A 23,230-nucleotide genomic window follows, 5' to 3' on the forward strand; every position below is an offset into this window, starting at 1 on the left:
AAATACTGGAGCACTTGTCTTATCAAAGTCAGTCCTGGTCAGGTGTGGTGGTGCATGCCTGTATTCTAGGGATTTGGGAGTCTGAGGCAGGAGGATCACAAGTTCAAGGTCAGTCTCAGCAACTAAATGAAGCCATAAGCAACTTAGTGAAACACTGTCTCAAAATTAAAAAAAAAAAAAAAAGTGAAAAGGGTTGGGGATGAGACTCAGTAATTAAGCATGCCTGGGTTCAAGTCCCAGTACCAAAAAAGAAAAAAAAAATAGCCCTGGGTTGGGGATGCAGCTTAGTGGTAGAGCACTTGCTTGCATGCATGAGGTCCATGATTTTATCCCTAGCACTCCCACCCAAAGAAAAAGCAAAAAAGTTGTTGAAAGGGGTCCAGGCAAGTGAAGAGCCCCAAGAGTTCAGTTTCATTAGCTTTGAGATGAATATTCTCCTCCCTACGCCCAGTACCAGGCCTCATCTCCTCTCCACTTCCCAAGAACTTTGCTCTTTGGTATCCCTTCCCTTTCCTATGTCATTAATTCACTCCATCTCTTACCATTCCCTCACTCCTGTCCCTGTTGACTCCTCGTCTCTCTCTAGGTTTCTCCCTGTCTCTCCACTGAGAGATGGCTTTTGTCATATTTATAATTAATATATTGCTTGAGTATTAATTGAACATATGAATAGTGTTCTGGAAATTTCTACTTGATCTCTCAGCAGCATTTGTCATAATTGGGAATTCTCACCTTTTTTGGTGGGGGGAAGTTTACTGGGGATTGAACCCAGGGCCTTGTGCATGCTAAGCCAAATTCTCTACCACTGAGCTACATCTCCAGCCCTTTTTACTTTGAGACTCACTAAATTGCCCAGGCTGCCCTGGAACTTGTGATCCTCCTGCCTTAACCTCTTGAGTAGCTGAGATTACAGACCTGTGCCACCACACCAGGCAGAACCTTCAAGTTCCTTTCTTGGCTTCATTGATACCACAATCTCCTTGTATTCCTCTTCTTAGGTCTCTGAGCGTTTTTCCTGCTCATTTTTGGCAGGCTCCTGGTCTTCTACTCAAACTCTAATACTATGATATGTGAAGTAACTAAACCATGCAGGGCTCAGTCCCAGGACCATCTTCTCTATTTACACCGTCTTCCTACACTGATGGGTGACATTTCCATAAATAATTTAAGGAGGTGAGAACATGTGGCTATCTGAGGTGTTCCAGGCATTGAGGGAACAGCAAGCAGACCATTGGGGCTAGAGTTGAGTGAATGATGAGGAGATATGGAGGGTTGGTGGACAGATCATGCAGAACTGGAAATGGGCCACTGTAATGACGTCAGTTCTTACTCCAAGGTGAAAAGCTAATGGGATGACCAGGCTCTGACTTACACTGTACTATACTATGATCAGTCTCACATGTAAATGAGCAAATGAGTGGAAGAAAATGGGACAGAAAAGGAAATACAGACCTTAGTTAATCTGGGAACCAAGAATCAACTAAATGACCTCTTGAAGAGAAGTGTAACTCCCAATGCACTTCCACACTTACGTTAAAGATGTAAAGACTGCTCAAGGTGCCAGCTTGCTGTAGATCTCCCCTTAGGCTTGCATGCTGCAGGAGGGGCAGCAAAGACACTTGAGCTGGGAGAGAAAAGCAGCTGGTTGCTGGTGAGACTGGAAGAGGATCCCAAGCAGCAGCTCCTTTGTCACTGGAAACCTGACCCTTTTCAGTTGAGCCAGACAATGACAGTTTTGGCCAGAGACTGTTAGGGAAAACTGCCAAGTTCACAGTCAGTCTCCCTCAGCCTAGACAGCCTCTGAGAGAGGAGTGCAGCTTTTCAATATAAAGAAATGAGACTGAGCAGAGGGGAGAACTAATATTTTTCATTAATATAACACACAGACTGTGTCAAAATGTGTTGCTAAATCGATTTTATTCTAACCATGGGAAAGCACGACTTAGCCACAAACAAAAGAGAAGTTATGATTGTGGAGTGGAGATTTTAAGAAGCTTCAAAATGGCTTCACTAGATAAACTCACCTTTGCTACCATTGATTACCTCTGCTGTATCCCTTTATTTTTTTATTTTATCTATATCTACTTACCTATCTATCCATTTATATATTTGTGTGTACTGGTTTAAACCCAGGAACTCACACATGCTACACACATGTTCCACCACTGAAGTTAACCTTCAACCCTATTTTTTTTGTGTGTGTGTGGCACTGGGGATTGCATTCGAGACAAGTACTCTATCAACTGAGCTATATTCCCTGAGCTGGGTGCTGTGGCATATGCCTGTAATCTCAGCGGCTCAGGAGGCTGAAGCAGGAGGATTGCAAGTTCAAAACCAGCCTCAGCAATGGTGAGGTGCTAAGCAACTCAGTGAGACCCTGTCTCTAAATAAAATAGGGCTGGGATGTGGCTCAATGGTTGAGTGCCTCTGAGTTCAATCCGGTACACCCCCCCAAAAAAAGAGTAAAAATGAATATGTTCCTAGTCATAAAAATAATTCATGTAGAGTTGGAGTGTAGCTCCGTGGTAGAGTGCTTGCCTAGCATGCATGAGGCCCTGGGTTCAAGTCCCAGCACCACACACACACACACATACATGTACATGGTTAAAAATTCAAGCATTACAGAGGGGTATACAATGATGTCTCTCAATAATATAAGCAATGTAAAGTTTTCCTAAATTCATCTACTGAAAAGTAAATATACAAAAGTAGTGATGAAAATTCTGAAAAAATAAAACAGGGCAAGATATGATCTCAAAGATTAAAATATAAAGAAATTAGAATTTGGTAATGGCACAGGAATAGACATATTAGAGGTATAAAATAGTGTCCATAGGTAGACCCAAAATATATGAGAATTTAGTATAAAACAAAGACAGAATTTCAATAATTGGAGGGAAATAAATGGAGTAAGAACATTTAGCTTGCTATCTTTAAAAACCAAAAAAATTTGGATTCCTATCTCATTTCTTATGCCAAAACAAATCCCAGCTGGGTCACTTATTTATTTATATATTTGAAGAAATGGTGTTTTCCCGTCATTCCTGTCATTCAGGCAACAGCCCAGGCTGTCCCTGGACTCCTGGGCTTAAGGGGATTCTTCTGCCTCAGCTTCACAAGTTACTGGGACTACAGACATGTGCCATCTTACTTTGCATGGATCATAGATTTAAATAAATAATTAAAAAAAACCTAAAAGTACTGGAAGAAAACATGGGAGAATTAAAAATAAAGGGTCTGAAGTTGTAGCTCAGTGGTAGAAATCTTGCCTAGTATGTGTGAGGCACTGGATTCAATTCTCAGCACCACATATAAATAAATTAATGAATGAATAAATAAATAAAATAAAGGCCCATCAAAAACTATAAATAAATAAGCTAAGTGCAGTGGCACACATTTGTAATCCCAGAGACTCAGGAGGTTGAGGCAGAAGGATTGAAAGTTTGAGACCAGCCCCAGCAACTTATTAAGACCCTAAGCAACTTGGCAAGACCCTGTCTCAACAATAAAAAATAAAAAGCAGTAGGGAAGTGACTCAGTGGTAAAGCATCCCTGGGTTCAATCCCCAGTTCTACCACCCCAACACACACTTGCAAAAAAAGCTCAAAGCCAGCATAAAAATTTAGGGAGACCTTCTCTAAAAATAAAAAATAAAAAAGGCTGGGGATATAGTCAGTGATTAAGTGCTTTTGGGTTCGACCCTCAGTACCACAAAAAAAAATCAAACAATCAGAAAAAAAAAAAAAAAAGGCTTTCTAATGTTATAAGCTGATGTGTTTCCTCAAAATTCATATGTTAAAATACTAACTGCCCACCTCAGAATGTGAGTATATTTGGAATTAGAGTATTTAGGGTATTTAAAAAGGTAAAGTTAAAAAGAGATCATGAGGATGGACCTTAATTTTATATGACTGATGTCCTTATAAGGAGATAAGGACACAGACAACACCATGTGAAGACACAAGAAGACCACCATCTACAAGTCATGGAGAGGAGTCACAGAAGAAACCAACCTGCTGATACCTTGATCTTGCACTTCCAACCTCCAGAACAGTAAAGAAGTAAACCTGTTTTGTTTAAGCCCCTCATCTGGGGAGCTTCAGTATGGCAGCCCTAGCAAACCAACACAGACAACTAAGATCTTTTTAATATGCAAAATTCAGTATGTGAGAGAAATGATTGATAAGTTTTGCTATATAAAAAGTTTTAAATTTCTACATAGAAGTAAAAACAAACAAAACACAACAATAATAAAAAGAATCTCCAAGTTGGGCTCTGTGGCATATACCTGTAATTTCAGCTATTAGAGAGGCTGAGGCAGGAGGATTGCTTGAGCCCAGGAGTTTGAGATTAGTCTGGGCAACAAAGCAAGACTCTGTCCTCTCCCCTTCTCCAAAACACACACCTCCAAATCCAAAGACAAATAATAAGCTGGGGAAGGTGGGAAATGACATTCAAAGGGCTAATTTTATTTTTAAGAAATGATTAAAATTGCCAGATTTTCTCTCTATTCTGCTGCCTCTCCTTCCACCCTCTCTTTTTCTCTCAGTAGAAGCTAGAATTCCAGATTTTTATATCATATCTTCCATTGGTTTCATGTTGAAAATTAAATTGTCAACACTACACAGGCCAACATTATGAGAAGCTCTTAGTTCAGGGTGTCTGGTCTAGATTACCACCACAGGGGGCCTTCCTTTAGTAGGTCAGCAGGTGAGAAAGCAAAATGAGAATTTCTTAGTTATCCAGAATCATGTACTCAGGCACACATGAACCTGTGCATGCATATGCGCGTGTGCATGCACACATACACAGACATACCCAGTTGATATCAACTCTCAGTTTCAGTACAATTTGAGGCCTGGGGGTGTTACTCATTGGTATAAATCTTGCCTAGTGAGCTTGAGGCCCTGGGTTCAATTCCTGACACTACAAAACAAAGACCAAAACCTACAAAACAACCATAAAGTTTCAGTGCAGTTTAGAGATTCATTCACAGAATAAAACCATTTTCGCACATGCAACATAATTTTTACTGACCTCTCCGCTGCCCAAATGGGAATCAAGCTTCACTTTTCTGTGGGAGCTGTGTCAATCACCTCCTTTTCTCGTCTCCTTACAAGGCAATGAGCCTCACCTGAGCAAAAAACAGTCTTTATAGAGCTCTCTGTTGATTGATGGCTGCACTGAGGACCTGGAATAGCTTTAAAATAACTCCCTTCTCTGTACTTTGAGCCAAATCACATTCCCAGGCAGACATAGCCAGAAGGGAAAAAGGAAATAGGAAAATATATGATCTACTCGTCTAAGAACCTCCTCCTATGAGTAAGTGTGAGGTGAAGATAGGGGTAATATGCTTGTCTGGGGGTGAAGGGAGTAATAAAAGTTCATAATTTGAATTGCTAACTATGGTTAATGTTGAGTAGTAGGGTTTGGGATGGTTTCATTTTTATTCTATATCATTTCCTGAATTTTCTAGAGTGAATTTATATTGCTTTTACAAACAGGAAAAAGAACAACTGCTATTAGAAAACATTTAGTATGTTAAGATTACCATCCTAACTAGATTATACAAACTCCCCTGAGGGGTCAGTTTTGTGTTCCTGTGTGGAGAAGGGATTCCCATACCTATAGTTTAGAATTCATGGTAGGCACTTGGTAAATCCCTTACTAACAGACATTAATTTGGATCTTTTCCAGAGCTAGTCCTGATTAAGGTCACTAGTCAAGAGATCTTTGTTTTGCCTGGGCCAGGATAACCCTCAGGGAACTAACTGGGAAGCAGATCTATGGGCTGGACATGTATTGCCCTATGTTGAGCTTATAGGCACATCATTGTTTCCAGTGGGCACACAGCCCCACAGCATGGTACTCTGGATTGTAGTTTGTTATTTGCCTTTTTTTTTTTTTTTTTTCAAGACAAGGTCTCCTGCATTGCCTGGGCTGACTCAGAACTCCTGGGCTCAAATGATCCTCCCACCTGAGTCTCCCAAGCAATTGAGAGACTACAGGTATGGGCTTCTGTGCCCTGCTATGTTTGGCATTATTTTAAGCTTTGATTGGTGTTTACTGGTTTACAACAGGGTTGCCAATCACAGATTTAATATTGAATAGTGTGAATATCACCCATCAGCTTGAATTTCTTTCATATATGAAGCCTCTTCTGACTTCCTTTACCTAGACATAAGGTTTCCTTCTTTTTAGTTTGATTGTACATAATTTTTACCTCTGCATCAATCATCACTTTCTAAATTGATACTATACTTACCTATGTATGTATCTTATCTCCTTTCCTAGACTGTTTCCTGAGATCCAGATCTATTCTTCAGTTACTTTGTCTTATAATAAGATAACAGCTACCATTGATCAAGTAGTTACTCAAGTACCAAGCTCTTTACACAGACAATTCTATTTAAAACAAATCCTTCCCATGAAACAAGCATTTTTATCTTCATTTTACTGAAAATTATGGTTTTCATTTTCAGTTTTTTATTGAAAAACCTGAGGACAAGTATAAAGTCACTTGGCCACTAAGTAATAAAGTCTTTTTTCTTTTTCTTTGTGGTACTGGGGATTAAACCAAGAGACCCTCTACCACTGAGCCATATCCTAGCCTTTTTAATCTTATTTTGAGACAGGGTCTTTCTAAGTTGTGGAGGCTGGTCTCAAACTTTTGATGCTCCTGTCTCATCCTCTTGAGTCACTGGGATTTTAGGTGTGTGCAATTGTGCCCATCAAGTCTATGCTCTCAACTACTGGGCCCTCAAATCCTTCCATAATGCTTCCTGCATACTCTAAGCAATAAAGATGCTGTAAACATCTCTTTAATGGATTCATGAATCAGCTGGTGATACAAGAATTTTGTAGACCATCCCACTTCAGATATCTCTTTGAACCTCATAGCATTTGAACAGTTAAGGCTGTAAAAGATTCAGGAGTAAAATCAGTATGACCATTATCAAATCAAGTTCTACCAAGACTAACATTAGCAACATTATAATTAACCTAAGACACCACTTCACAATCCCATAAAGACCAGGCTGAGTCTCACTTCCTATGGAGGAGAGGTTCCACATCGCAAGGAATTAGATTACATAACTCTTTGAACCTTGGTGTTTGTGTTAGGGGCAGAGGGCAGATGTACATACTTTGTGTGGTTATTATGTGATTTAATGAGATACTGTGAAGGACCTAGGTCAGTGCTTGGTACCCAATAGGAACTTGCCATTCTCTGGTGAGAAGGAATTACCCTCATTCCCACCTTGCAGCTAAGTTGAAAGAAGACAAAGCCAAGAGGAAAGATGAATGTATGACAGGTGGCACTACAAGAGAGGTTAGTCAACTTCCCTGTGGTGAAGTGGTTGTGAATCAGAGGTGTCAAGTCCACTCCCAGAATTCCACAAAGCAGCTTCCAGACTTGCAAGAAAATTGTCAGGAGAGGGATAAATGAGAAACCTCATAGAAGGAGAAAGTAGTTATTCCTCACAGAGTGAAATTGGGTCTTAGAATCCCTTCTCTGTAATGAATATTTTATTGGACAGGATTGGGTTAGTTTAAGGGTATTCAAAGATCTACAAATCTCCCTGGGTCATCTGTACTTAAATAAGGAATGGGAAGATAAATTGCAGGCACCTGCCAGTCTGATCATCCCACTCAACATAACCAACCCGGAAAAATTCCTCTCTCATTCCAGAAACTGCTCGTCCATCTCCTGCACATCTGTCTGGAAAAAGGCAGACCAGTTCTCATTTTTCCCAAGCAGTAGGAAAAAGTCAATTTTAACAAAGTTTCAAGTTTGTTCTAAGAATCTGGACAGTTACTTAAGAGATGTTTCAACAACCTGTGTCTTAAGTAAGGCTCTTCAGAAAGAGAACTCTAGACAAGAGATGTGCATGCAAAATTGTTTTTTTTAAATTAATTAATTAATGTATTTATTTTTATGAGGAGCTTAGAGTGGCTACACCTGTAGGGAATAAGGGACTCAGAAGGAAGAAATTAAACTATAGTTAGGGTTCCTGCCCATTGTGTGGAGCTCTGAAAGGCAGTGCACATTTGCCCGCAGTGAGGCAAAGTGCAGGCCTTTTATATTCCCTAGTGACCAGTCATTTGATGTTGGTTGCCCCCAGGGAAGGGGTATAACCTTGTGCAGGGTAGCTCCCTTGCTGAAGCCATTCCCAGAGAGGTGTTGCAGCTGTGAGAATCCCAGTATTTCCAATAACCTGCTGGGTAGCAGTGAGTCATGTTTAAAGTTTGAAATCTAAGAGAAATTTTGTTGCTCTCCAGAGGGTAGTAAGAGGGGAGTAATGGGAAGAAGATGGAAGAACCTCATCTAGAAGCTGAAATTAGGAAAGGGGAGGGGAAAGGGATGTATTGGTAACTTTCTGCATTAGACATGGGCAGAGCAAGGGCTGAATGACCCTAGAGCAGAGGGCAGCCATGGTGGTAATAATTTTTTATTTATTTTTATTTATTTATTTATTTATTTTTATTTATTTTTTAGTTGTAGTTGGACACAGTACCTTTATTTTATTTATTTATTTTTATGTGACGCTGAGGATCGAACCCAGGTTCTCACATGTGCTAGGTGAGCACTCTACCTCTGAGCCACAATCCCAGCCCTGGTGGAATAGTTAATAGAGAAATCTGTGTGTCTCTTTTGGAGTATAGAAAGTAGGTAGGGGGAATAAGAGTGATCCAGTAGCCTGGAGTCATCCACTGCACAGTGTAGAAACTTAGTAAATTTTTTTTCCTCCTGGTGCTGGCGATAGAACCCAGGGCCTCATGCATGTTAGGCAGATGCTCTACCACTGAGCTACATCCCAAACCCCAACTCTAAAAATGTCTTTTTAAATTGAATTGCATGGCATTGGCTCAGGGATCCTGACTGGGAGATTCATTGACTCTCTTTGAAGAAAGTAGGCAAATTTTCTTTTTTTGGTACTGGGGATTGAACCCAAGGATGTTTAATCACTGAGCCACATCTCCAGGCTTTTTTATTTCTTATTTTGAGACAGGGTCTTCCTAGGTTGCTTACAGGATCACTAAATTGCTGAGCCTGGCTTTGAATCTACAATCTTCCTTCCTCAGCCTCTGGAGCCACTAGGATTACAGGCATGCACCACCACACCTGGCCTCATAGGCAAAATTTTCTTGAATACAAGCACAAATATGCCCACCTTGATTTAATCCTACAGGAGTCTAAAAGTTTTACTTTGTCAAGTCCTTGGATGAAAAGAAGATAAAAGTTTATTAGGGGGCTGAGGTTGTAGCTCAGTGGTAGAACACTCGCCCAGCTTGTGTGAGGCACTGGGTTTGATCCCTAGCACCACATAAAAATAAATAAAATAAAGATATTATGTCCATCAACAACTATTTTTTTTAAAAAGTTTATTAGACCTTGGCAAAAAAAAACAAACACAAAAACCTCAAACAACAATGTCAACCTCACACCATGGTTTCTTCTGTGGTGGATTCCTATACACCTATAGCACTTTCATTGTATATATCACAGAATCTGTTTTATATTAAATAACTTTTTAATTTTGTTTATTTTTAAGTTGGGGTCTGGGGCTGGGTGTGTAGTTCAGTTGTAAAGCATGTGTTTAGCAGGTACAAGTCCCTGGGTTTGATCCCTAGGACCAAAAATAAAAATAATAAAATAACATAAGTGTCTTGACTTTCCCACCAGGTTGTGAATTCCTAGAGAAGAGGGTCTAAATATTTATTCCTCCTTCTTGCCTCACAATGAAGGATGATATTCGAAATAGTTAATATATGAGGCTAAGGCGGGAGGATTACAAGTTGGAAGCCAGCCTCAGCAAATTTGCAAGGTATGAAGCATCTTAGTGAGATCCTGTCTCAAAATAAAAAATAAAAAAGGTTGGGGGGATGTAGATTAAACAGTAAGGAAGCCCTGGATTGAACCCCTAGTACAAACAACAACAACAACAACAACAAAGGTTTAACATCCAGTACAGCAAAGGCCCAACTAATTCAAGTGGACCTAGGTCTTAAGTAATTCTTATGTCCACACTAGTGTGTATAGCTGAATGTTTGTTCTCATGGAGAAGGTATCCAATAAACAATGGTTGACTTGAATTTCATTGTCTTAGTAGTCCTGGCTTTGACATATAATAAACTTATCTTAGAAGTAAGGTGGCTTTTCTTGCCAAAATATGATCATAATCCTTTTTTCCTTCTTGATCTAGATTCAATAGGAGTTTGTGAATAACTCTGAAGAGCTTTGCAAGAAACAGGACACTCCATACCTATGTTATCCAATATGGTAATCACAAACCACATGCCAGATAAAATATCAGATTCCCAGTTAAATTTGAATTTCAGATAAAAAAGAATAGTATGATTGTGTTGTAGTATAATTGTAGCATAATTGTGTTGCTTGGGGTTTTCTTAAACTACAAAATTATCTGTTGAGTATCTGTAATTTATTTATTATTATTATTAATTAATTTATTATTATTATTTTTTTGCAGTACTGGGGATTGAACTTAGGGTTGCTCTACCCTTGTGTTACAACCTACTCTTTTTTATTATTTTAAAAAATTTTTTTTAGTTGTAGGTGGACATAATACTTTTATTTTATTTACTTATTTTTAGGTGGTGCTGAGGATCAAACCCAGTGCCTCACACATGCTAGGCAAGCCCTCTACCACTGAGCTACAACTGCAGCCCCTATTTATTTATTTATTTTTGAGACAAAAATCTTGCTGAGTTGCTGAGACTGGCCTCAAACTTGAGATCCTCAGGAAAAACCAGGAGTAGGAGGGTAGATTATGAACTGAAACTGAATCCCATGCATGTATGAGTTTGTTAGGATGAACCAAACTAATACACATAACTATATAGTTCTAATTTAAAAAAAATAAAAACAAAACAGACTTGAGATCCTTCTGTCTCAGCCTCTCATGTTGCTGGGATTACAAGTGTGTGCCACCAAGCTGGCTTATAATTGATATTTAATTGTGCACTCTGTACTTATTTGTTAAAACTGGTAATTCTATGCGCATGACTATTCTGATTTAAATTAATTAAAATAACATCTCCTAGTTACTTTTTTTTTTATCCTTGGTCTTGCACTATGTTGCCCAGGCTGCTTCAAATTCTTGGACTCAAGGGATTCTGCTTCAGCCTCCAGAGTAGATGAAGCTACAGATGTGCCACTGAGCCCAGCTGAGTCCCCATCTTTTTTTTTTTCCAGTGATGGGGATCCAATCCAAGATCCACAGATGCTAGGCAAGTACTCTCAGAGTTACCCCCTTAGCTCTTTAGTTATCATCTTGAATAGCACAGATACAGAACATTTCCATCATCAAAGAAAATTCCACTGGACATCTCTTTGGCTAAGCAAAAGTATTGTGTATTTCACAGGTTTTAAAAAATTATATTTGGAACTGTGAAATTTGCAGCAAACCCCAGAATGCACCCTCTGACATAGCTAATAAGCCAGTCTTCCTGTTCTGGTGGTTACTCTTACTGGATATGCAAAGTATTTGATTAAAAGGTAAAAGCAACTTTGTTCCAGATAAATTAGTTGATAGGAGACAAACAGCTCTTGCAGATGTACATTGGTGGAGGAAATAGTTCTGCTTTCTTCAGAGACTACCAGGAAATAAGCTAGCTATCAATGACATTTTAAAAGGTCTTCAATGAGAAGTGTGTTAGTTATTAGTATTATCATTCAAAAATTTTCTTAATAATCAGAAAGCATCATCAACTAGACTATCTGGTTGTAACTCATTGTTGTTAATGAACTTGGTAAACAGTACTGCCTCCCTTAATTAGCCTTTTGGGAGCAATCATGTTTTGAATTGCCTACCTGCAGTCCTGGGAGTCTTGCAAGAAACAGGAATAGTTTAATCTCTAGCCGAGATATGTGTCAAAAGCTGATTTCTATACATGACTTGGAGAATCTTAAGTAGAAACTGGCAGACATGCCAAATGTGACCAGCTGAAGTGTGTGAAGACTATATTAGCATCAAAGGCATAAATCATAAAGGAAATGATTGATAAACTTGGCACAAATGTATTAAAATGTTATATATCAGAAAGGTATGATGGGCTGGGGATATGGCTCAAGCCGTAGCGCGCTTGCCTGGCATGTGTGCGGCCTGGGTTCGATCCTCAGCTCCACATACAAACAAAGATGTTGTGTCCGCCAAGAACTAAAAAATAAATATTAAAGAAAAAAAAAGGTATGAAAAGCAAAATAAAGGCAGATGACTTAAATTTTTAAAAAATTCTACATGAGGCATAGTTGGCACTGTATAAATAAACATGGCAAAATGTTTGACTTTAGGACTAATCAAGAACTGCAGATTAAAATAACAGTGACATACCACTTTTATCTGTTGGCTTGGCAACAGTAAAAAATATATATATAAAACAGTGCTGGAATTACTGAGGGGAAATGTGTAATATTACACACTTTTGATGGGAGAAAAAAGTGGGATAAGCTTTTTGGTGGGCAGGTTGATAACATGTAAAAAAATAACTTTCCCTACCCACCCCCATTTTTATAGGACTGGGGATCAAGCCCAGGTCCTCACACATGCTACAGAAGGGCTCTACCACTGAGCTATTACTCCCAGCCCCATGGCTAAAATCTTTGACAGAGCAATTTCATTTCTAGGAAATTATTCCAAGAAAATGTTACAAATTCTCAAACTTCTGTGTATAATGGCAATGTAGATGATGTGTGTTTTTTGTTTGTTGGATCCTCTTTCTAGATGTACACTCCTAACCTTGATGGTTGGTCCAAAACAGATGTGGAAGGAATGTACATCAGGCCACTCTTTCTTTCACAGGGTTAAGTTGAAAATGGAAAAAGGAGTTGCTCTTGGCTTTCTGGCTGTAAGGTAGGGATTCTAGAACTAAGAAATAAATGACACGGAAAGACAGAAAGTGTTCTGGTATAATTTGAGCTGATTGATGTGGTTAACCTGATGGCCAGTGTACTTTCTTCCTTTCTATGGTTATTATGAAAACCAATTAAATCTATCTTTTTGCTAAACACAGTATGATTGTAGACTTCTACTTGTGTCGAAGACAGAATAACAATAACCAAATTTATCCAGCCACTTGAAATGACTACAAACATGGAAAAATATTTTTCAATGTTTCTTTGTTACTGTTGATGTTGTATTGTTATTATTAGTGCTTGGGATTGAATGCAGGGATTTGTGTATGCTATGCATGCTCCTATCATTAAGTTACATCCCCAGCTCCCATATATATATAGAGAGAGGCACACAGTCTAACTATAATGTTATATATATAAAATAATGACTTTTAAAAATGACATTGGACATCAGACAATAACCCCCAAAGATGGGAAGCAAATGAGGTAAGCATTATGATTGTCCAGTTTACTGCCTGGAGAGTTTCTAGGTGGTGGCAAAAGGCAGAACTTTATAGTAGAGTCTGGCAGATTCCCTGAGATGAGGAGATGGAGCTGAGAGTCCAGGGAAACCCAAATAGCTAAGGTTTACAGGGTAGAATAACAGGAGAGATCTGCACAGAGAGAGAAAAAAAGACTAGCAGCAACCAAATTGAAAGATCTTCAGAGGGTCCTCATTGGGTATTCAGCAGAGTATTCAAGAACTCATGAATGTATGATACTACTCCAAGTCAGAGAAAGAACCACCTGAAAAATCATGGAAACAATAGCTACAACTCACGTGGGGCCAGAAGTGGTGGCTGTTTCCACCTGCCAGATCAGTACTCCTATCATTCACAGAGCATTAGGTAAAATATTCAGAAGGGTCTTGCCTCGGTTGTGGGACAAAATTGGCACTAGACTAAATGTTGCTCTATTTCTGTCAAGCAAATCTTAACCCCACCCCCACAAGATCAAATTGAGTTTTTTTTTAAATAAAGAACTAATATAATTTGTTGTTATTATTATGTTATTATTATTGGTACTAGGAATTGAATCCAGGGGTTCTCTACCACTGAACCACAGCCTTTTTTTTATTTTTAATTTTGAGACACAGTCTAAGTTGCTGATGCTGGCCTGTAATTAGGAATTCTCTTGCCTCTGCCTCCCAACCTATCAGGTTGCTAGGGTTATAGGCATGCACTACCACACCTGGCTCTATAATTTATTTTTTTAAAACCACCAAGACCCCTTAGTAAAAATGAAAAGACACAATTAGGCAATTATAAATAGGATATGCATATAAGAAATGGTATACAATTTCACAAGTAAATAAAAGTACAAATTAAAGAATCAGGACACAACCTTTCACTTACCAAATTAGCGAAGTTGTAAAACCTGAAGTTTCCTGCAGATGTGAATGGGTTGGGAAGGGGAATGCTTGGTCAGGTTGGTGGGACAATTGACTGGTCTGAGAAAAGCAAGATCTTAGAGGATCAAACTATTTCCAAATAACTATGTCCCAGAACAAACTCAAGAATGCCAGTGGATGTGGGGCTGGGCTTACAGCTCAGTGACAGAGTGCTTGCTTAGCATGTGTGAGGCACTGGGTTTGATCCTTAGCAGCACATAAAATAAAGGCATTCTATCCATCTACAACTTAAAAAAAAAAAAAAGAAGAATACCAGTGAGCCAGTATGGTAGTGCTCACCTATAATCCCAGCAACTCTGGAGGCTGAGGCAAAAGGATCACAAGTTCAAGGCCAGTCTGGACAACTTAGTGAGACCCTGTTTCAAAATAAAAAATATAAAGGACTGGGGATGTGGCTCAGTGATAGAGCACCCCTGGGTTCAATCCTCAATACTCTTCCCAACCCCACCCTCCAAAAAATGTAAAAGAGAAAAAATACTAAGTGGACTACGAAAATATCTAGTCCCTTTCAAAATAAATTCACAATGAATGTTATTAAATACAAAATTACTGAGCACATAAACAGGAAACTATGACCTATAATGAGGCAAGTAATTAGTCAAACTCAGAACTGATGGGGATATTAGATTTAGTAGGCAAGGACATTAAAATAGTTATTATAATTCTATTCTACAGGTTCAAAATGCTAGAGGAAAGATTAAATAGAGACATGAAAGAAGTTTATCCATATTTTAGTATTTACTCGTACTGCATTCTTTTAGTGCCCAAATAATATTCAATTGTATGGATTTACCATGTTGCATATCCATTCATTAGTTGATGGATTTTGGGGTTGTTTCCGTTTGGGGGCTATTAAGAATAATGTTGCTATGAGCTTTCATGTACTGGTTTTTGCATGGATATGTATGTGTTGTTATTTCCCTTGGGTATATATCTTGGAGTGGAATTGCTGGATCCAGCTAGGCTTGCTGGAACTGGATGGTAAACCTGTGTTTAACATTTTGAGGAAGTACCAAACTGTTCTCCAAACCAGCTATACCACTTTACATTCCACCAATAGTGAATGAGGGCTCTAATTTCCCCCCATCCTCACCAATATTTGTTATTATTACCTTTCCTTTTGATTATAGTCATCCCAGTGGATGAATAGTACCTCATTGTGGTTTTGACTTTGATTTCACAGATGGCTAATGCTATTTAGCAATCTTTTCATGCACTAATTGGTCTTTGTATATTTTTTGTTGGGAAATGTCTATTTATATCCTTAGCCTATTTTAAAATAGGAGAATCTGTCTCCCCTACTCACCATTGGTATTGAGGATTAAACCCAGTGGTACTCTACCACTGAAATACATCCCCAGCCCTTTGTAATTTTTATTTTGAGGCAGTGTTTTATGGTTTTAGCTCTTACATTTAGGTCTATAATCCATTTTGAGATTGTGCTCGTTTCATTGATTTGCCGATGGCTATCTAATTGCACCAACACCAATTGTCAAAAAGATAAATCTTTCCCCATTCAATTTACTCTTCACCTTTCCTGAAAATCAATTGGATCACAAATATGAGGAATTGTTTCTGGACTCTCAATTCTATTCCTTTCATGTATAGATTGATCCTTATGCCAGTACCACACTCCCTTGATTACTGTAGCTTTGTAGTATGTTTTGAAATCAGGAAGTGTGCTTCAACTTAGTTGTTGTCAAGATTGTGTTGACTATTCCCTTGAAATTCCACACTAATTTTAGTGTCAGCTTGTCAACTTTAGCAAAGAAGCCAGCTGGGATTTTGATAGGATCATTCTGAATCTGGACAATATCTTCATTTTATTTTTTTATGTGGTGCTGAGAATCGAACCCGGTGCCTCATGCATGCTAGGTGAGCGTGCTACCACTTGAGCCACATCCCCAGCCCTTTTTTTTTTTTTTTTTTAATTTGAGACAAGATCTTGCTAAATCACTGAGGGTCTCACTAAATTGTCAAGGCTGAACTTAAACTTGTAATCCTCTTGCTTCAGTGTTTGGAGTTGCTGGCATTATAAACATGTGCCACCATGTCTAGCTTTTTTTTTTTTTTTAAGTTTTTAAGTATGAGTTTTGTCTTTCTTCTTCTTCTTCTCCTTCTCCTCTTCTACCGCCCCCTTCCCCTCCCCCTCCTCTTCCTTCTCTTTCTCCTTCTATCAGGTATTGAACTCAAGGGTGCTTAACTACTGAGCTACATCCCAGACCTTTTTATTTTTTGAGACAGAGCCTTGCTAGATTGCTTACAGCCTTGCTAAATTGCTGAGGCTGCCTTCAAACCTATGATACTCCTGCCTCAGCCTCCCAAGTTGCTGGGTTTACAGGTGTGTACCACCATGTCTGGCAGTTTTGTCCTCATGTTAAATGTATTCCTAAGTATTTTGTTCTTTTTTATGCTATTGTAAATGGAATTATTTCTGAATTTCATTTTTGGTTTGCTTATTGCTACTGCACAGAATATTTTTCCCCTGGTGCTAGGAATCAACTCAGGGCCTCACTAGTTCTAGGCAAGCAATCTTCATTCTCAGTTACATCCCCAGCCCACATCTGATTTTTGTATATCAATTTCTATTTTGTTAAATTGCTAAGCTTACTGCTTTTACTTCTAATAATTTTTCCAGTGACTTTCTTAGGATTTTCTACATACAATATTATGCCATCTATAAATAGACATAGTTTTACTTCTTCCTTTCCAATTCTTTCTGTGTAATTGCCCTGGCTTGAACCTCTAGTACAACGTTGAATATAACTGTCACAAGCAAACATTCCCCCTTGTTCCAGGTCTTAGGTGAAAGAACTCAGTCTCTTACCATTAAATATAATATTCTATGGGTTTGTTATTTTTTAAATTAATAATTTTGCTAATTCCATCCTGTTACTTCATGAATAACCCATATTTATGAGTCTTTCGATTGCTCGTTGTTTATTCATAATGACTAGAGAAAGTTTTGTCTTCTGAATGTGATGTGCATACACCCACACCCAGCTACAAGTTTGTTTCCATCTCATCCTGGAAGTAACAAAGAAAAAAAAGATATTCTGATCTAACACTAAACTTCTACAAGTCTATATTAGGCTTAATGCAAATTTGATGAAGGCATAACATAGTTTTTATAATCCCTTTAATAGCTTTTTGGATTCTCATAATGCCTTGTATACAGTAAGTTCTTAATATGTATTGTGTTGTTGTGGGTTAATTGATAATAGGAAAGGGATAACAGAAAAATAAAATCAAAAAATAATCTAAAATTCTAATTTTAGCCAATTATCCCAGCATCCTTCCCTGTAATTTTCTCCCCTAAGCTTCTTTTTCCTTTTATCTCCTTTTATGTAACAAATAAACAGCTCTAAAAGATGGGGAGGCTTAGAGGACATAAAGAAAGGTCTGGGGATGTGGCTCAAGCGGTAGCGCGCTTGCCTGGCATGCGTGCGGCCCGGGTTCGATCCTCAGCACCACATACAAACAAAGATGTTGTGTCCGCCGAAAATTAAAAATAAATAAATATATTAAAATTGAAAAAAAAAAAAAAAAAAAAAAAAAAAAAAGAAAGGTCTGAATAGTTCATTTGAACCTGAATAACGAATGGGAGCTGGTATACAATATTGTGAATCCTTATCACCACAAAAATTCCCCAGAGCCTGAAGTCTTTTAATCTTCAAACATTTGCCCTTTTAAAAAAGCAATACTGTAGCTTTAAAAGCCTAGCTAGTGGAAGAATGTCAGGATCTTAGGCAAATAATTTTGTTTCCTTAGGCCACAGTTTCCTCTTCTATTCTTAAAAAGGGGGTGGGGATGGGGAAAAGGGCTAGATTATCTTTAAGGGCTCTTCAGGTTTCTTCTAAGACACTATTTAAAGTCATTTTTTTCTATAGTAAGTTACTATTTTTATACACTCCATTGAACATAACCAAAAAAAAAAAATCCAACCAATCAATAAAAAAAAAAAAAACACAAGGTAGAGAAAAACACTTCTGATTCTTACTTGGGGATATGATGCTAAGGAATCTGGCCAACAACGATAAAGATGAAGGAATGACAGATGCTAAGAGTTAAAAGAGTCCTTAGTGGTCACAGATTCCAACCTATTATCCTATTTGGAAATTTCCCTTCATATCAGTGACCCAGGATCAGTCATCAGCTTCTGCCTGAACATTTCCTGTTACAAGTTGTTCACTGGCTCACACCACAGTGGATTCCAATTTAGGGCAGCTTTAATCATTAGCAAGTTCTTGCTTACATTAAGCTGAAATCTGTCTCCTTGTAACTTCTACCCTTCTGCCCTTTGGAGTCATATAGAATAAGTCTAATCCAGTTTACACACACACAACTCCTTCAGGTATTTGAAGAATGCCATCATGTCCTCAATATGAATTTTCTTATCCATGCTGTTTCCCAGGTTTCTTCAACTGTTTTCACAGAAATGATTTCCAGGTTTTTGTCATCCATCCTGGGAAATACTGACACGTTGTTTTGAAAATATCTTCCTTAAAAATAATGCTCAGAACTGAATACCATACTATAGTTTAGTGATTCTTGAGAGTTTTTTTTTTCTTCTTTTTTGTAGTTGTTTTTTTGGTGGAGGAGGGTTCAAACACACCTTTGGACATCAAATGAAAACTATGCACCCTTCCTCTAAAAGAATGTAGACCCCAAATTCTTCTCTTACTTAGGTGATTCAGGGAGCTAGACTCCAGTTATTAAATAGTATTTATAAAGTATAATGAGTCTATCACCTATCTTAATTTAATATTTGATAATATCTAAGGTTTCTTTTATCCCAGGGTTATTTATTTGATTATTTGGTTTATTAATTTTGACAAATGATGATCCACCTTTTTCCCTTTCTCCCTCTCTCCCTCTCTTTCTTTATGGTTGTTTTTGATTGACAGTGAAATATCTTCAAATCTTATTTGTGCAAATGATTACTTAAATATAGCTTAAGACTATATTTCTCTCCCTAAAATTTTATTTGGGTCATTTAAGCTCATTGTTTAGCCCTAATCAGATCCTTTAAAACTTTGGTTTGATGCTCATGGTTTTAATCACTCATCTCTCCAAACCATGTGATCTGAAAATGTAGTTGGTGTTTCTTTTAGTGTTTGTTGAAGCTGTTGATTAAAATGTTGAGCAGTACAAGACAAGAACAGAGTTTCATGGCATGTGTCTGAGGACCTCCCTCTGATATAGTAACCATACATTTAATATATATATATATATATATATATATATATATATATATATAACATATATAAATATTTATATTTATCTTACAGTTCTTTTGTGTGTGTGGTGGGGGATGGAACTCAGGGTCTCATGCATGCTTATCAAGTGCTGTACCACTGAGCTACACCCAGTCCCAGCTCATGTATCTCTATCTTGTCCACAAAAATATCCTAAAGGACACTGTAATAAGCTTTGATAAAAATAAAAGGATACTGTGACTTACAGCATTTGCTTGATTTAGCAGGTGAGTATTTCATCAGAAAAGGAAATGAAGATTATTACAAGAAATTAGTTCTAGGTTTGAGACATATACTTATCATTTTATGCAACAGTTGTACTTCTAAGATTTTTGTAAATAATCATTGTATCATATCATATATATGTGTTATTTATTATTACATTAATAATAAATAACACATATATAGAGCTTATGAATGGTGAAGGACTATTATAAAGATTTATATCTGCTTACTTATTTAGCCTAATAACCCAGTGAGGTGGGTCCTATTATCATCCCCATGTTATGAATAAGGCAAAAGGCTCAGGGAATTTAAGGAACATGAGGAAGTTAAATAGGTGTTGAGTGACAGAACCAGAGTTTGAACCCACATAGTTTCTCTAGAGGATTCATGTTCATATATAGTCTTGTATTTTAAAAATCCCAGGTTCAGTGTAGGGAACATTGAACCCTTGATAATCATCTGCAAGCATAGTTGCTTCTCTTAGGATTTCTACCCTGGTTCCACACTATGTTTCAGTAGAAGAGAATAAATAGAACACTTTCAGTACTTGCTATTTGCCCAGCAAAGTAGACTTTAAGATAAGCAAGCTGGGGGTCAGGGGTGTAGCTCGGTGGTAGAACATATCCTTAGCATGCACAAAGTCTTGGGTTCGATCCTCAACACCCCCACACCGCTACACACACACACAGAAAAAAGATAGGCAAGTTTCTTTTTACCAATATATATAAGTGGAAACAAATCCCAAGATTCACTAACATGAAGTGGCTTGGGTTTAGCTAGAAGTTACATTTGGAGTTAAGACAGCCTACTAGTGAAGTTTAGTTAAACTCTTCTCCTTTCTAAGGTGTCTCAGATTCCCCATCAGTTCTGTTCCCTAGCCTTCTTCCTTCATCAGAGAGATGGCAGAAGAAGGAGTATAAGTGTATGACCACATAAAGAACTTTGAGTTTGAGAGAAAGAAACAAGGAAAACACAAGGTGTTGTCAGAATCTATTAAAGTTCAATCAACACACATTAAAATGAAAACCACAAGGGCTGGGGATGTAGCTCAGTGACAGAGTGCTTGTTAAGCATACAGAGGGCCCTTTGGTTCCATCCCCTGACAACAAAAAGGAATAAAATACATTAGAACTACAAAATAACCAGCTTGAGTATGCCATTGCAACACCCTTAAAAAACATGACATGCAAGCCTAGCTAGAAAACTGTTTAATCTTAAGTTAAATATGGGGATGACTGCCAGTCTCATTTATGTTAAGTCTCATAAGTCACCAGTTGTACATTCAGGAACAAGCCTTGATGAGGGATTTTAACTGGATCAAATTCTTCTCAGGATTAGGCAAGTCAAACTTCATTTGACACAACATTGACTGTCCCTATTGCATTTATTTTTACCTGAAAAAAATATAAAAAATGGGCTAGGAAGGTCTTTAAAATCCCTAATTATATTATGTAAATGCTGAAAGCTTATAGTGTGTTACAGGCTGACAAGGTATCATAATATCTAAATGGATTTTCTGACCTTTAAAATGGAGTTTGGCTCTCATGTCCATTTGTCATATTTTCCTACTTATTTCCTTCCCCACCTTTTCCCCATTGTCAACTTTAGTTTTTCTCAGTGGCTATGGAACAAAAAATATTACTTTGAAGGCCTTCAATGTGACCAAGAACAACACAGACAAGCAGGTCATCTACCCTCCTTACTAGGCTTTCCAACTGGGCTCATTACAGAGCCTCTAACAGTAAGAATGAAAGCCTTTAACACAGAGTTCAGACCCACAAGCAATCTCATTAAGAAGTTCATTTGGTGGGCTGGACTGTACCTAGCTTAGTGGCAGAATTCTTAGCTAGCATGTGCAAGACCCTGGGTTTCATCCCTAGACCCACCACAAAAATAAATAAATAAATAAATAAAATCTTGGTCTTCACCATATACTCCTCAATAAAATGCTCTAGTACTTGTATCCAGTCCAATTATGGATGTTCTATATGCAACTGAAATGCAATGGGATTATCAGATCCTATAACTTTGAAGTGGTCTTTTATGATGCAAAATGTTATTGATTATTAGTGTGAAAAGGAAAGCAATTTTTTGAAAAGAAGAATGAATATAAAATGGAGTTAGGGGAGATTGGATAATTGGGTTGGTCAAGATGGATGGAGAAATAAGGAGTATGAAGTTCTGTGTCTTGTGTTTAGTATTTAAATAATAAGAAGGAGCTTTCTTCTCTCTCTCACTCCCTCCCTTTCTCCTTTCTTTCCTTCCATTGGGTTTACAATGTTTTGCAGAGACTTTTGGTCTCAAGTGATTCTCCTGCCTCAGCTTCCTCAATAGGTAGGACTGCAGGCACACATCACTGTACCCAGCAAGAATAAATTTTCTTGGGGCTGAGGCTATGGCTCAGTGGTAACACACTTGTCTGGAATGTGTGAAGCACTGGATTCGATCCTCAGCACCACATAAAAGTAAATAACGAAATAAAGGTCCATTGACAACTAAAAAAATATTTAAAAAAAGAATAAACTTTCTTTAAAAAGGTCTACTGATGTAGTGAGTCTGAAGAGAAAAGAAAGAGGTCTCTGTAAATATAGTTAACTCACATTTTTAACCCCAATTCAATTCCACACCAACAGAATTTCCACTTACAGACCTGGGGTAAAGACAGATCTTCAGTGCATCCTGTTTATAATAATGAAATATGAGCAACAATTTTAAAATCCCCAAATGGGGTGGTGTTTAAATAAATTTTGGGTCAGCCATATAATGGAAGACAATGCTGTCATTTAAAATGATATTAGTAATAAAGTGTTATGAAAATATTATGCAGTTAGGTAAAAAATTATAAAATGTCAATGGACTGGTTAAAAAAGAGAAGAAAATATGCACATGCATAAAGCATAGAAAAAATATGGAAGGAATTATATAAAATGTTAATGTTGGGGCTGGCAATATAGCTCAGTGGTCAAGTACTTCTGTAGCATGTGTGATTCCCTGCCTCCCCAGAAAAAGTTAATGTGGTGATTTCTTTGTGGTAGAATTATGGGTTTTAAAAAATATTATGGGAGTTGAACCCCCTTTCATCCTTTCTTTATTTTTTTCAATTCTTTTAATATATATGTTATATATATATTATTGATTATTAGTGTGAAAAATGTATATTTAGTTTATTTATATGCAGTGCCAAGAATCAAACCCAGGGCCTCACACATGCTGGGCAAGCGCTGTATTACTGAACCACAACCCCAGCCCCTGTGGGGTGTTTTTATTTTTATATTTTTGGCTTATCTTTATTTTCTGTATTAAAAAAAGAGTATGCATTACTGCTGAAATTAAAAAAAAAATAGGGATTTGGTTCAGTGGTAGGGTGCATGTATGACATGCATGAAGTCCTGGGTTTAATCCCTAACACTGCAAAAAAGTAAA

At 37.7% G+C, this 23,230-nt stretch overlaps 1 long non-coding RNA gene across 5 annotated transcripts in view; it reads left to right on the plus strand.

The window, feature by feature from the left end:
• LOC124103316 (uncharacterized) overlaps positions 1-15,598 on the plus strand; it is a 76,329-nt gene extending 60,731 nt beyond the window's left edge. For 4 of the 5 annotated variants that reach the window (XR_006855167.2, XR_009228269.1, XR_009228270.1 and 1 more), the window contains 3 exons: positions 9,686-9,827; positions 10,206-10,282; positions 11,107-15,598. This is a non-coding gene — a long non-coding RNA (uncharacterized LOC124103316). The remainder of the gene's footprint in view (positions 1-9,685; positions 9,828-10,205; positions 10,283-11,106) is intronic. The other variant, XR_009228271.1, reaches the window with a different exon arrangement.
• The last annotated feature ends 7,632 nt before the right edge of the window (positions 15,599-23,230 follow it).

The sequence above is a fragment of the Marmota monax genome, unplaced genomic scaffold, assembly GCF_021218885.2.
Source record: "Marmota monax isolate L192 unplaced genomic scaffold, Marmota_monax_Labrador192_F-V1.1 WCK01_AAM20220418_F8-fsc00163, whole genome shotgun sequence".
Classification (NCBI taxonomy): domain Eukaryota; kingdom Metazoa; phylum Chordata; class Mammalia; order Rodentia; family Sciuridae; genus Marmota; species Marmota monax.